The sequence below is a fragment of the Bufo bufo genome, chromosome 6 (genome assembly GCF_905171765.1).
Source record: "Bufo bufo chromosome 6, aBufBuf1.1, whole genome shotgun sequence".
NCBI classification, from domain to species: Eukaryota; Metazoa; Chordata; class Amphibia; order Anura; family Bufonidae; genus Bufo; species Bufo bufo.
The window spans coordinates 366,604,486-366,621,078 of NC_053394.1; positions in this window are offsets into that span (position 1 = coordinate 366,604,486).

The window sequence follows — 16,593 nt, forward strand, 5'->3', positions numbered from 1 at the left end:
AACCATGGAAACAGAACAAGATGAGCTTTTCAGGAACTTGGCTAAACTTGAAGGGTTTTTAGAGATGCATGGGTTGTAGACTGAATAATAAACCTCGTCTGACGACCACTGTCTCCTCAACTCAAAATAACTTCAAGTGGGAGATAGAAGACTGTCTCACATGTGATTCCTCCGGAGTTATCTACCTTCTCCAATGTCCCTGCAATAGACAATATATAGGGCACACAAAAAGACCACTAAAAAAGAGAGTGGCTGAGCATATCGCTAATATGAAGAAAGGGTATGACAAACACTCCCTATCAAAACATAAGGATGTACATAAACAGGATCCATCCAGTTTTTGTGGCATTGGAAAAGGTGGAAAAACACTTGAGAGGGGGAGACTATATTAAACAAATGTCTAGGATAGAATCCCGACGTATATATATGAATTTGCGTCCTTGCTACCAAAAGGACTCAACTCTGATTTAGAGATTTTTGGGTTCATGTAGGATGGGTGTCTCATTACCGACGGGACGTCGCATACCAGGCCGTTTATCGGCGCTACGACGTCTCCTTGGTTTCGAGATACCCATCCATCTTCATACATCAATGTCCTCTTCTATCACAATTTTATCATATAATTTTATGATTATATAGATTTTATTATAAATTTTACAAGATACATTTTATAATTTGTATATTTATATGTGAATAGTACATGTAAAATATTATCATTGCTATGTATGGAATCCTATGTTGCCACCATTACTATGAAAGAATTGGTGTTTCTGATCAGAAGCAACCATATATAACGTTTTCATGACATACAGTGGAACGTTCAGGCAAAAAAACGCATATACTCAAAAAAAAAACGCAGAAAAAACACAAGGGGGAATATAAAGAAAACGCACTATAGGATTATCCCCTTGCTAATTGAAAACAGCTTGAACAACAGGTGCCTGCGATTTTGATTTAATCAAAGAGAATATAAAAATGGAGGCCAGGCGGGTAACCACTGAGGAAGGGAGAGCGAATCATCCCGAAACACGTCTGGTGAAACAAGTGGACGTAACCGCAACAAAAGTCCTCCTATAAACTGTATGGCCATACAGAAAGAATCTTGAAGAAAAAGGAAAAGGAACAAATATACTTCCCTTCGATTGTTGTATTCAAAGATACTCGCGGTATAGAGCGTGTGAACTCCGGCGATCTTTTGAAGCTACTCCCGCGAGATTCGAACTTGCTTGGCTCGAGGAGAGCAACGAGCACGCCGGCAAATACTCGGAGCTTCGCACCAAGCGATCGGGAGATATCTGGTAAGCCAAATACCGATAAGATCTTACTTTTATTTGGCAAAAAGGATATTTAAAGAGAGACTTTAGGTACAGTGTTACCCGAATTCATCGGATAATATATGAGTATATTGCGATTTTGGGACAAGTGCAACGTGTGCACCTGAAGTGACATTTTACCTTCCACCCTTGGATAGAGCTACAGAGGAAACTTTTATATGTAGAAACAGTGGCATACAAAGTATAGGTTGTGCAAGTTTATTTGAAACCTTTATGTACTATATGCGATTGTTTTATTATTTTAGATATTTTATGGGGATATGTATAGGTATTGTGTAATAAATTTTCTGCATACTTCAATCTGAGACCAAATGCATGAGTGCTCGCTCATTCTTTCTATTTCTATGTCAGGTCTTGCTGATTCTGCGGGAGAATAAATGATACGCTAAACTGGAAAAATGTGTGTTTGTGGTTCCAGAGATTCAATTTCTTGGTTTTCTTCTCTCCGCTTCTGGTTTTCGGATGGACCCTGAGAAGGTCCGCGCTGTGCTTGATTGGGAGCTTCCTGAGAATCAGAAGGCGCTGACGCAGTTTTTGGGTTTTGCAAATTATTACAGAAAGTTCATTTTGAATTATTCCTCTGTTGTTAAGCCACTCACTGATATGACTAAAAAGGTGGTGGATTTTTCCTCGTGGTCGTTAGATGCGCTTAAAGCCTTTTCTAGTATTAAAGAGAGTTTCGCTTCCGCTCCCATTTTGGTACAACCTGATGTCTCTCTACCTTTTATTGTTGAGGTGGATTCTTCTGAGGTGGGTGTGGGTGCGGTCTTATCTCAGGGTCCCTCTGCTGCCAAATGGCGACCGTGTGCCTTTTTCTCAAGGAAACTCTGATCTGCAGAGAGAAATTACGATGTGGGAGATAGGGAGTTGTTGACCATCAAATTAGCTTTTGAGGAATGGCGCCATTGGTTAGAGGGAGCCAGACACCCTATTACCGTGTTTACCGACCATAAGAATCTGGCCTACTTGGAATCGGCCAAGCGTCTGAATCCGAGACAGGCCAGATGGTCTTTGTTGTTTTCTAGGTTAAATTTTGTTGTTACGTTCCGCCCTGGGGTTAAAAATGTGAAGGCGGATGCCCTGTCACGTTGTTTTCCGGGAGGGGGGAACTTTGAAGACCCGGGTCCCATTTTGGCTGAAGGGGTGGTCGTCTCTGCTCTTTATCCTGATTTGGAGGCAGAGGTTCAGGCAGCCCAGGCAGAGGCTCCTGATCTTTATCCTCCTGGGAGGTTGTTTGTGCCTCTCGCTTTACGACACAAGGTTTTTAAGGAGCACCACGATACTGTCCTTGCTGGGCACCTGGGGAGTAGAGCCACAGTGGATCTCATTGCTCGGAGATTCTGGTGGCCGGCTCTTTCGTGAGATGGTTGAGGGTTTTGTGGCAGCCTGCGAGACCTGTGTTCGTGCCAAGGTCCCTCATTCACAGCCATCGGGTTCTCTCCTCCCGTTACCCATTCCTTCCCGTCCTTGGACGCATTTGTCCATGGATTTCATTACGGACCTGCCTCGTTCCTCAGGGAAGACTGTGATTCTGGTGGTAGTGGACCGTTTTAGCAAAATAGCACATTTCATTCCCCTTCCTGGGTTACCCAATGCTAAGACGCTGGCGCAAGCGTTTGTTGATCATATTGTTAAATTGCATGGCATTCCTTCAGACATCGTTTCTGATAGGGGCATGCAATTTGTTTCCAGATTCTGGAAGGCCTTCTGTTCTCGCTTGGAAGTTCGGTTGTCGTTCTCTTCTGCTTTTCACCTGCAGTCGAATGGTCAGACCAAACGCGTCAATCAGAATCTGGAGACATATCTGCGCTGTTTTGTGGCGGAGAATCAGGAGGATTGGTATTCTTTTTTTTCCCTTGCTGAGTTTGCTTTAAATAACCGTCACCAGGAGTCCTCTGATAAGTCACCATTTTTTGGTGCATATGGGTTTCATCCACAGTTTGAGACATTCTCTGGAGAGAGGTCTTCTGGTTTACCTGATGAGGAGAGATTTTCCTCGTCTTTGTCATTTATTTGGCAAAACATTCAGGGTAATCTGAAGAGGATGAGTGAGAGATATAAGCGTGTGGCGGATAAGAGACGTGTGCCTGGTCCAGACCTGAATGTGGGTGATCTGGTGTGGTTGTCTACAAAGAATATCAAACTGAAGGTTCCCTCCTGGAAGTTGGGTCCTAAGTTTATTGGGCCTTACAAGATCTTGTCCGTCATCAATCCCGTTGCCTTCCGTCTTGATCTTCCTCAGACTTGGAAGATCCATAATGTTATTCAAAAGTCCCTATTAAAACCTTATGTCAAACCCACTGTACCCTCCTCTTTGCCTCCTCCTCCGATTGTTGTTGATGGTAATCTTGAATTTCAGGTCTCTAGGATTGTGGATTCTCGCATTATCCGCGGTTCTCTTCAGTACCTCGTTCATTGGGAGGGTTATGGTCCTGAGGTGAGGATGTGGGTCCCAGTGGTGGACATTAAGGCCACTCGTCTCATCAGGGCTTTCCATAGGTCTCATCCTGAGAAGGTGGGCTTTGAGTGTCCGGAGTCCACCCGTAGAGGGAGGGGTACTGTCACCGCCAGTTCTGTGAGAAGATCTGGCAGACGTTCTTCTCTACCTCTTGTATGATGTTCTTTGTTTTGGTTTCACTTTCTCATCTCCTTTCCTTCTGCCAGGTGTCACTTATTTCGACTAATCGTCTTCCTTTATAATCCCTCCCATACTGCCTCACTTTGCGGTTTATACTACTTCCTGGATGAGGTGTTCACTGCTGTAGGCTGCTTCTGCTGTTTGTTCAGATAAGTCATTTACCGTATTTTTCGCCCCATAAGACGCACTTTTTCTCCCCACAAAATGGGGGAGAAATGCCCCTGCGTCTTATGGGGCGAATGCTGGCAGTTTTACATCGCAAGCTGCGATGTACCAGCGAGCAGGGACTCGGGGAGGGACTGGGAGGAGGAGCTGGGGGCCGGCAATAGCGGCAAGTGGTGCAGTCAGTGTAGTATAGCCTCGCCTCTCCGGTATACTAATATAAGATGTCTTATTCAATTAATAGTTATTAAACATGCCCCTCAACTCCTAATAGTACCTTACATCCTAACAGCTTCAGTAGAATGCCGGCAGGCGGCGCAGGCAAGTGACGTCAGTGAGGGACGCGCCGGCCGCCCGGCCTGCCTGCCTGTCTGGGTTCTACTGAAGCGGTTAGGATGTAAGGTACTACTAGGAGTGAGGGGGCATGTTTAATAACTATTAATTGAATAAGACATCTTATATTTGTATACTGGAGCAGCGGCGGCGGGGGGGGGGGATCTGTGGATGGCACAGTTATGGGCTGGGGGGGTCTGTGGATGGCACTGCTATGGGCTGGGGGGGTCTGTGGATGGCACTGTTATGGGCTGGGGGGGTCTGTGGATGGCACTGTTATGGGCTGAGGGGTCTGTGGATGGCACATATATAACAGTGCCACCCACAGATCCCCCAGCCCATAACAGTGCCATCCACAGATCCCCCCCTGTAAAAGTGCCATCCACAGATCCCCCCCCTGTAACAGTGCCAGCCACAGATCCCCCTGTAACAGTGCAAGCCACAGATCCCCCCATAACAGTGTCCGTCACAGATCCCCCCATAACAGTGTCCGTCATCCACAGATCCCCCCCATAACAGTGTCCGTCATCCACAGATCCCCCCATAACAGTGTCCGTCATCCACAGATCCCCCCATAACAGTGTCCATCATCCACAGATCCCCCCCATAACAGTGTCCATCATCCACAGATCCCCCCCATAACAGTTTCCGTCATCCACAGATCCCCCCCATAACAGTGTCCGTCATCCACAGATCCCCCCATAACAGTGTCCGTCATCCACAGATTCCCCCCATAACAGTGTCCGTCATCCACAGATCCCCCCATAACAGTGTCCGTCATCCACAGATCCCCCCATAACAGTGTCCGTCATCCACAGATCCCCCCATAACAGTGTCCGTCATCCACAGATCCCCAGTAATAGTGCCATCCACAGACCACCATTAGTTCCAAACCCACCAAACACACAGCACACAAATTGGTTAAAAAAATTTTTTTTCTTATTTTACTCCCTAAAAACCTAGGTGCGTCTTATGGGCCGGTGCGTCTTATAGGGCGAAAAATACAGTACTTTATTGTGTTTTCTTGCTGGCTTGATTCTAGGTCACCCTGACTCCATCTGTATTAAGTGCAGGGAGCCGGTGGTCGTGTCCCCTCACTATTATAGGGTTTTCAGGTGTCACACAGTATTAGGTACGCGGGCATGCAATCGTCCACCATACAGACCTTTGCATGTGCATAGCAGTCAGGGAGAGCTCTTAGGGTTTTATAGGGATCACCTATAAGCTCCTTAGTTTGGGATCAAGCCAGTCGCTCGTTTATTTTTATTTGTTCCAGCTATCTGCTAACTTCAGCCGTGACAGAATAGTGGAAGCTGACTGGAAAGGCGACGACCATGTTGCAGCTGTTATTACACTACTGCCCTCTGCTGCTCACAAAGCCTGGGCAACATGTGGAACGTCGAGTTCCAGTACATGCTCACGCTGCACAACAGCTGGCGAGCTGGCAAATTCAAGCGCTGCTGCAGCGGTGACAGACCGGCTGAAGCTGTCGATGACTTACAGAAATGTGCACACACGGGCAAATTGGGGTAGGTTTTGAGAAACCGCTGAACCACTAAGTTTAAGACATGGGCTAGGCATGGGATGTGTGTGAGCTTGCCGAGCTCCAAAGCCGCCACCAAATTACGGCCATTATCAGACACAACTATGCCTGGTTTTAGGTTGAGTGGCGAGAGCCACAGCTCACTCTGGTCTCTTGTCCACTGCCACAGCTCTGCGGCAGTGTGCTGTTTGTCCCCTAAGCATATCAGCTTCAGCACAGCCTGTGGTCGCTTCCTCACTGCAGTGATACACTGCTTCCAACTACCAACTGATGACTGACCGGTGCTGCACGCGGATAATTCGGAGATGGAAGTGGAGGAGGAGGAGGAGAAGTGAGGGTTGGAGCCACTAACGTAGGTGCTGGCGGAAACCCTGATCGACGTAGGGCCCACAATCCTTGGATTCGGTAGCACCTGTGCCATCCCAGGGTACGACTTGCTCCCAGCCTTCACAACATTCACCCAGTGTGCTGTCAGGGAAATGTAGCGTCCCTGGCCGAATGGACTTGTCCATGTGTCCGTGGTTAAGTGAACCTTCCCAGTAACTGCGTTGGTCAGGGCACGTGTGATGTTGGTGTAAGCGGGCATGGCACACCTTGAAAAATAATGGCGGCTGGGAACCGCGTAATGCAGGACGGCCGCCGACATGAGGCTGCGGAAGGCCTCTGTGTCCACAAGCCAAAATGGCAACATTTCCAGGGCCAGTAATTTGGATAGCTGCGCATTTAGTGCTATGGCCTGTGGGTGGGTGGCTGGGTATTTGCGCTTGCGTTCAAATGCCTGGGGTAAGGACATTTGTACTCTGCGCTGGGACACGGAAGTGGATGTGCTCGCTGATGGTGCTTGTGAAAGTCCAGGTGCAGGGCGGGAGGCATCCGGGCCTGCGCCTTCGACAGGGGATTGGCCAGCACGTAACACAGGGGAAGAGGAGTCAGTGATGTGACCCGCAGACACAGATTGTGGACCCAGACGTTCAGCCCACCTATTACGTTGCTTTGATGCCATGTGGCAGGTCATATTCGTGATGGTGAGGTTGCTAGTGTTCACGCCCCTGCTCATTTTTGTATGGCACAGGTTGCAAATTACAGTTCTTTTGTCGTACGCACTTTCCTCAAAAAAGTGCCAGACTGCAGAACACCTACCGCTTAGCAAGGGAGATTTCAGCAAGGGGTAGCTCCGGGAAACAGTTTTGGGCCTGTTTGGTGTGGCCCGCCTTCTCCCTTTTGCCACCTCACTGCCTCTTCCAGCCTGTTGCTGTGCTGCGGATCCACCCCCTCTGTACTGCTGTTCTTGCTCTGCTTGCCACCTTCCCAGGTTGGGTCAGTAATTTCATCGTCCATCACCTCCTCTTCCACTTCCTCACTCTGCTCATCCTCCTGACTTGTTCACCTAACAACAACCTCACTTATTGACAACTGTGTCTCATCCTCATCATCAACCTCTTGAGACACTAATTGCCATTGACTTATTGGCAACTGTGTCTCATCATTATCATCCACCTCGTGAAACCGTGCCGTTCCCCATGTCATCTTCTTGTGACAGTGGATACTCAAGAGTTTGGGGATCAGTGCACACATTCTTCTCATGTCCCTATTCAAACGGGCTTGGCGAGAGGCCCAAATCAAGGAATGGCGATGAAAAGAGCACCTCGTAATATCTGAGTGTGGGATCACTTGTTTGCCCAGACTCTCCATGGTGGGAGGAAGGAGGATCAGGGTGAGGATTGGGTTGAGCAGACTTTTGGCTACTGAGACTGGACTTTGTGGAAGACAGGGTGGTGCTTAACTGACTGGAAGCATTATCTGATGCAATCCAACTGACCACCTGGCTGCACTGGTCTGACTTCAAGAGTGGTGTCATGCGCCGCCCTGCAAACTGGGACATGAAGCTAGGTATCATGGATATTTGTTTTTCTTGTGCTCTGGCAGCAGGCACAGTTTCACTGCACCCAGGGCCACGGCCTCTGTGTGCACCATCAGCATCATGGCCACTGCCCCGTCCCTTACTGCTCAAATTAAATGTTATATATGATTGAAAGTCTGTCACACGTACAGTAGTGTAGGATTTGGAAGTGTGTGCTCAAACAAATTTAAAAAGGTATTTTGGATGTGGAAACGTCACACAGAAGATATCCCCAGATAATGTCAATGCTGTAACCAGTGGCTAATGAAAAATTACAGTGAATGTCATAGGTATTTGGGATGAGAAAACATTAGACAGGAGAGGTACCCCCGGTAATGTCACTGTATGCAGTGTCTACGCCAAAAAGTACACTGTATGTCACAGATAAATTTTTGAAGCGCACACGTTACACTGCAGATGTGGCCCTGGTAATGTCACTGTCAGAAGTGGACACCGTCTATTGACAAAGTACACTGTAACATAGTAACATAGTACATAAGGCCGAAAAAAGACATTTGTCCATCCAGTTCGGCCTGTCATCCTGCAAGTTGATCCAGAGGAAGGCAAAAAAACCCTGTGAGGTAGAAGCCAATTTTCCTCACTTTAGGGGAATAAAAAATTCCTTCCCGACTCCGATCAGGCAATCAGAATAACTCCCTGGATCAACGACCCCTCTCTAGTAGCTATAGCCTGTAATATTATTACGCTCCAGAAATACATCCAGGCCCCTCTTGAATTCCTTTATTGTACTCACCATCACCACCTCCTCAGGCAGAGAGTTCCATAGTCTCACTGCTCTTACCGTAAAGAACCCTTTTCTATTTTTGTGTACAAACCTTCTTTCCTCCAAACGCAGAGGATGTCCCCTCGTCACAGTCACAGTCCTGGGGATAAATAGATGATGGGATAGATCTCTGTACTGCCCCCTGATATATTTATACATAGTAATTAGATCTCCCCTCAGTCGTCTTTTTTCTAACGTGAATAACCCTAATTTTGATAATCTTTCAGGGTACTGTAGTTGCCCCATTCCAGTTATTACTTTAGTTGCCCTCCTCTGGACCCTCTCCAGCTCTACTATGTCTGCCTTGTTCACTGGAGCCCAGAACTGTACACAGTACTCCATGTGTGGTCTGACTAATGATTTGTAAAGTAGTAGGAATATGTTCTCATCACGGGCATCTATGCCCCTTTTGATGCAACCCATTATCTTATTGGCCTTGGCAGCAGCTGCCTGACACGTTTTTTGCAGCTTAGTTTGCTGTTTATTAAAATTCCTAGATCCTTTTCCATGTCAGTGTTACCGAGTGTTTTACCATTTAGTATGTACAGGTGACTTGCATTATTCCTTCCCATGTGCATAACCTTACATTTGTCAGTGTTAAACCTCATCTGCCACATATCTGCCCAAGCCTCCAATCTATCCAGATCCCTCTGTAGTAGTATACTGTCCTCTTCAGTGTAAATTACTTTACACAGTTTAGTGTCATCTGCGAAAATTGATATTTTACTATGCAAGCCTTCTACAAGATCATTAATAAATATATTGAAGAGAATAGGGCCCAATACTGACCCCTGAGGTACCCCACTAGTGACAGTGACCCAATCTGAGTATGTACCGTTAATAACCACCCTCTGTTTTCTATCATTGAGCCAGTTACTTACCCACTTACAGACGTTTTCTCCCAGTCCGAGCATTCTCATTTTATATCCAAACCTTTTATGTGGTACAGTGTCAAATGCTTTGGAGAAGTTCAGATATACGACATCCATTGATTCGCCGCTGTCAAGTCTAGAACTTACCTCCTCATAGAAACTGATTAAATTAGTTTGACATGACCGATCCCTCATGAAGCCATGCTGATATGGTGTTATTTGCTTATTTCCGTTGAGATGCTCTAATATAGCATCTCTCAGAAAACCTTCAAACAGTTTACCCACAACAGATGTTAAACTTACCGGCCTATAGTTTCCAGGCTCTGTTTTTGGACCCTTTTTGAATATTGGCACCACATTTGCCATGCGCCAATCCTGTGGGACATTCCCTGTCAGTATAGAGTCCGCAAATATCAGAAATAAGGGTCTGGCTATGACATTACTTAATTCCCTTAGAATACGGGGGTGTATGCCATCCGGTCCTGGCGATTTGTCTATTTTGATCTTTTTAAGTCGCTGTTGTCACAGATAAAAAATTTAACCGCACGCGTTACACCGAAGATGTGCCCCTGGTAATGTCACTGTCAGAAGCGGATGTACACTAGACGTCAGATATTTTTGGGATGCGCACACTTTACACAGGAGATTTGGCGCAGCTAATGTCACTGTCCGCAGCGGACACCGTCTACGGAAATAGGACACTGGATGTCACAGATATTATTTGGATGCGCACACTTTACACAGGAGATGTAGCGCAGGTAGTGTAACTGTCCGCAGAGGACACCGACTACGGAAAAAGTACACTGTATATCACAGATATTTTTGGGATGCGCACACTTTACACTGGAGATGTGGCACAGCTTATGTCACTGTCCACAGCGGACACTGTCTACGGAAAAAGTACACTGGACGTCACAGATATTTTTGGGATGCGCACACTTTACACAGGAGATGCGGCGCAGCTAATGTCACTGTCCGCAGCGGACACCGTCTACGGAAATAGGACACTGGATGTCACAGATATTTTTGGGATGCGCACACTTTACACAGGAGATGTAGCGCAGGTAGTGTAACTGTCCGCAGCGGACACCGACTACGGAAAAAGTACACTGGACGTCACAGATTTTTTTTGGATGCGCACACTTTACACTGGAGATGTGGCACAGCTAATGTCACTGTCTGCAGCGGCCTAACTATTGTATGCTATTTAGCGCAGAATATTGCTGCCACACACAATAGTCCTTAGAAGGACTTTTGGGTCTGTAAAGTATTAGCTATTTAGTGCAGGTTGCGCTAAAAATATAGATTGCTGCTGCCACACAAAATAGTCCTTAAAAGGACTTTTCGGTCACTGAAAAGTTTTGGTGGTAATAATATTCTTAAATCACTCCCTACACTATCTGTCCCTTCTTCAGCACAGCTCTCCCTGACTAAGAATGAGCCGAACATGCGTCATCAGGTACTATATAGCGCCCGATGACGTGTTCCGGCCAGCCAATAACTGTAATGCCATCAGTAAACATGTCTATGGCATTACAGTGAGGGCAGTACTTACCTGCTGCACGTTTATTGGCTGTGTAGCATCCAAGAAACTTGTGGGGCGAAGACTCAAGCATTGCGCTCGAGCACATGCAGTATTTGGCAGCTCAAGGTGGTTTGGTGTGTGGTGTGCGAGTGGCTGGAGTGAATGCAAAGTTTCCTGGCCATTTTCAGGATGTCTTTCAGATGAGCAGAAGACTTCAGGAACCGCTTTACAACCAAATTGAACACGTGCGCCATGCAGGGCTTATGGCTCAGCCCTCCTTGACGCAGTGCTGACACCATGTTCTTCACGATGTCAGTCACCATGGTTCTGATTTTAAGTTTTCGAGGAGAAAGCCAGGATTCGATTTCTTGATTAAGGACGCGGAGCAGTTCCTCCGCTGTGAACAGCGTGACACTGTCGTGTCCTGCACATGTGGTATGCTGGTGGGGCACTGTGAATTGTCCCTGCAGTGGAGGCTAAGGACACGGTGGAGGATGAGGAGGCAGAGGCGGACATTGTTGCAGGACCAACGGTGTGAGAACGTGGTGGCAGAAGCGGCATCACCTGGCCACGTTGCTGGTGTGGCTGGGCATAAACCACATTCACCCAGTGGGCCGTAAAGAACATATATTGTCCTTGACCGTAGTTACGGCTCCACACATCGGTGCTGCCGTGCACTTTGGCAGACACCGACAGGGTCAAGGACTGGCTCACCTTTTGTTCTACATATGTGTGCAGGGCTGGTACTGCCTTTTTGGCAAAGAAATGACGGCTTGGGACTCAAGCTCGGCATATGCCATGAGTTCTCTGAAAGGTGCAGAGTCCACCACTTGGAAAGGGAGGGACTGCCGCACCAGAAACTTGGACAGGAGCACGTTCAGCTTCTGCGCCATTGGATGAGTACACGCATACTGTTGTCTCTTGGCAATCGCTTCAGTGATCGATTGTTGATGGAATGACTGACGAAGAGTAGGAGGAGGAGCAGGAGCATCAGGACCAGCAGATGATGGGAAGGACAGACAGCTCCCTTTGGCTGAGGTGGTGGAGCCTCGACTGCATGAAATTGGGTGCGTGCAATTGGGTGATGCAGCAGTTGCTGTGGCATGCTGGACCACCACATAGGAGTCACGGTTCTCCCAGGCCACTTTATGGTGACACTGCTCGTGTTGACACAGGGCCGTGGACCCTGGCCATGCTTCACCTTCTGCCCACAAATCCGGCACATGGCCATGTTCACCTCCGCACTGACTGCCTGCTACCGCTGCCTCCGTGAACCACTGCACCGCTAATTTCAAGGCCAACAGGCTCCTGCGAAGTTGGTGGTCTACCACAGTCACTTTGGCTCCCAACCTCCCACTGCTGCCACCCTGCTGACTCACAGCAATGCTGCCATCCTGCTAGATTAGCCGCTGCCCCACACGCAAGCTGCCACCCTCTTCTCCTGATGATGATGAAGCCCCTTCTTCACCCGGCTTCCAAGTGCGATCGGCTACATCATCATCCGCTACTGTCTTCAAGTCACTTATGTCACCCTCAACGGTCTCAGGGCCAGGAGCCTGATTGCTCGCAACACCTGCTCCCATGCGACTCCCCTCATCACTACTTGCCCACCTTCCAGAGGAAGCTGCAGATGTCTCCTTCAGATCTTGGCTGGGCAGTAGCTGCTAACTGTCCTCTAGTAGCTCGTCCTTGCTGAAAAGTGGAGCCGAGCCTACGGCATATAATACTTCTCATCAGGGCCGGCGCCACCACCCGTCAAACCCGGGAAAATGCCGGGGCCCCCTGCTCCTGGGGGGCCCACTGTGCCCGCTTGTAACATCCTGAAGTATATCACTAAACCTCTGTATCCCTGCTACAATAATGTCAAGTGTTAATGGGTTGACAACTAGTGTAATATGGCTGTGCATTATCAACTTATGTATTGCTATGACTGTATTTTATATATTTGCTGTAATTCTCCATGTACACCAGCAGGTGGCAGCAATATGTAAGTGGACCATAGCTAGTTAATAGACCTAGCCTGGAATAGACCATTCCAGGCTAGCTCCCCCCTATCTGAGGAGGAGTGGAATATTCCCACATCCTACTTCAGAGGGAGGAAAGAAAGTTCTAGGCAGTGTGAGCCACCCCCTGTTGGGGTAGGCTGTGTCAGTAGGAGCTCCCAGAAACCGGGACCCCAACCAAGGATCCAAGCTTCTGCTGGGGCCCCAGATCAACGTTCCCGGCCTGAGTCCCTTACCTCAGCTGGTAGACCAAGGAAGCAGCCATCTACAGAACTATCAGATCTCCAGGACGAAACCACCATACCCTGCGAGCAGTCCTGTAAGTAAAAGATCCCAAAACAAGGAGAAAATAAGTACCTCCACAGCTAGTCAGGCCCATATCAAGCAGACCACAGACAGAGCAGAAGATAGATACCTGCCAGATTCTAATAGGCGTATGTACCAGATGCAGAATATATATAAATTCCTGCCACATATTGCCAATACCTGCTGGGACTCTAGACTATTGCTGTACATTGTATGGATCAAAAGCTGCATATCATACCACCAAGTAAAGACAAGTTGGACCCTATTATCTGTGTGGAATTCCATCATTCCACAGTTACTCCTATTAACAGCACTTATTTTGTTGCCTGTGAGCCAGGATACAGGTGTAACAGTCCTACAGGCTCACCTGAGTCAGAGGACCGCTGGCTGGAGGTAGGAGTGGAGCCCAGTGGCAAGGACCGCAGGCAGGTAGTAGGTGCAGGAAGTCTGGCAGAGGCGTAGTCGGTAGGCAGGCGGTGGGTCAGGGCAGGCGGCAGTAAGCGTAGTCAGACAATCCGGATGGCAACGGTGGTAGCAGTTCAGTAGGTAGGGACAAGCAGAAGAGTAGTCGGTAGGCAATTCCTGGTCAGCAGTGGACTTTCAATAGTAACAAGAGCAGCAGATGAGGAGAAGCTTGATCAAGGCTCAGGAGCTCAATAATCAGCAAACTGGAGTGCAAGGGGCTGGACTTATATAGGGAAGTACCAGGTGTGGGGAATCAAGGGTAATGAGCAAGGCTTGGCAAGACTGAGGTTAACTAATAGGCTTCAGGGAGGAATGTCCAGAGAGGACGGTAGCCTAGTAAGCAGGGCTACCGCCTGGGATGTGGCTGGTCACGGGTTCGAATCCCGACAGTACTCCCCCCCTTCCAAGGTGACCTCCGGGCACCGCAGGGGCAGGCTTACCGGGGTGCTGTTGGTGGAACTCTTTTACCAGTCTGGGGGCGTGGACATTTTCTTCTCGCTCCCAGGAGTTATCCTCAGGAGGGTAACCCTCCCATCCAATTAGGTATTGTAGTCTTCCCCGGTGGATCCTGGAGTCGAGAATCTTTGCGACAACATATTCTTCTTCACCCTGTACCCTCACGGGTGGTGGAGGGGGAGAGTGGCGGCCTGTGAAGGTGTTCTCCACGTATGGCTTGAGGAGAGAGCAATGGAAGACAGGGTGCACCCTAATGGAGTCCGGAAGGTCGAGACGGAAAGTGACCTCGTTGATTTGTGCGGTGATCCGGAACGGACCCATGTATCTTTGGGCAAATTTTTTGGAGGGGACCTTCAATCTGAGGTTCCTGGTGGACAGCCACACCTTGTCTCCCACATGGAAGCCCGGGGTGGGTTTGCGACGTCTGTCTGCTCCCTGTTTAAAGCGCCTCTGGGCAAGCTGGAGGTTGTCTATAATGTTCTTTTGTGCCTCCTGTAGGGTTGTTAGACGTTCGGCCACTGCTGGGAGGGTGGAGGCGACGGGTAGGTGGGGAATGAACACCGGGTGCGAGCCTGTGTTAGCAAAGAAGGGGCTGTGCTTGGTTGAGCTGTGCTCAGCATTGTTGTAGGCGAACTCGGCCGTGGGGAGATGATCCAGCCAGTCATCCTGCAGGTGGGAGCTGAAACAGCGTAGGTATTGCTCTAGGGTCTGATTAGTTCTCTCCGTCTGCCCGTTTGACTGAGGGTGGAAAGCAGAGGACAGGTTCACTCTAACCCCGAGCGCCAGGCAGAAGTTCTTCCAGAACTTTGAGGCAAATTGTACGCCTCGGTCGGAGACCACGTCGTCCGGGATCCCATGCAGCCTGAAGACCTCTCTGAGAATAAGATCGGCCGTCTGTTTGGCTGTGGGTAGGCCTTTGTAGGGGATGAAATGGGCCATCTTGGTGAGACGGTCAACCACGACCAGGATGGTGTTCATCCCTTTTGAAGGAGGAAGGTCTACCACGAAGTCCATGGAGATCGAGCCCCAGGGGCGGGAGGGAATCGGGAGGGGTTGTAACAGACCCACGGGAGAGGAACGAGGAGTCTTATTGCGGGCACAGACCGTGCACGAGGAGATGTACCTCTTGATGTCCTCCTTGTATGTTGGCCACCAGAAGGAGCGGGAGAGAAGCTCCTGGGTCTTTCTTGTGCCAAAATGACCGGCCACCTTGGAGTCATGGTTGAGTTTGAGCACTTCGAGCCGTGCGATTTCTGGTACATATAGTTGTAGGTCCTGATGAAACCAATGACCGTTCTTAAACATAAGGCTGACATTGCCTGTGGGGTGGGAGAGGAAGGGGTCATTTTCATATCCTTCTTTGATTGTGCCCAGGAGTTCTTTAGAGTAGGTGGCCCCTACGACCCTTCTCTCGGGTAAGATGTTATTTTGGCCCTTGTTACTCTGTGAGGGCTTGGAAAACATTCTGGAGAGGGCGTCAGCCTTGCCGTTTTTTGATCCAGGGCGATAGGTGATGAGATAGTTGAAGCGGGAAAAGAATAGGCTCCATCTGGCCTGTCTGGCTGAGAGTATCTTAGCGCTGCGGATGAACTCGAGGTTCTTGTGGTCAGTTAGTACGATTATGGGGTTGGTGGCTCCCTCCAGCAGGTGTCTCCACTCGGCGAAGGCATCCTTGATCGCCAGTAGTTCTTTGTTCCCGATGTCATAGTTCTTCTCGGAGGGGGACATCTGGCGGGAGAAATATGCACACAGGTGTAATAGCATCCTCTCCCCTGTCCGTTGTGACAAAACTGCCCCCACCGCAGAGTCTGATGCATCCACTTCGACTGTAAATGGGAGCTCGGGGTTCGGGTGGATTAGGATTGGGGCAGAAGTGAAGAGGAGTTTCAGCTTGGTGAAAGCCTCCTGGGCCTCGGGTGTCCAGGAGAAGGGGACTGCCTTCTTGGTGAGTTGGGTGATTGGTGCTATGACCTTGGAGAAGTTCCGGATAAACTTACGATAGAAGTTGGCGAAGCCAATGAATCTTTGTATCTCCTTCTCGTTTTTCGGAATGGGCCAGTTCATCACAGCTTGGACCTTCCCCGGGTCCATACTTAGGCCCTCTGGGGAGATGATGTATCCGAGGAACTGAGTGGTGGTTCGCTCAAACTCGCATTTCTCTAGCTTGATATAGAGAGAGTTCTGTCTGAGTCTCTGCAGTACCCTGCGGACGTGTTCGCGGTGCTGCTCGAGGTCTTCAGAGAAGATCAAGATGTCGTCCAGGTAAACGACT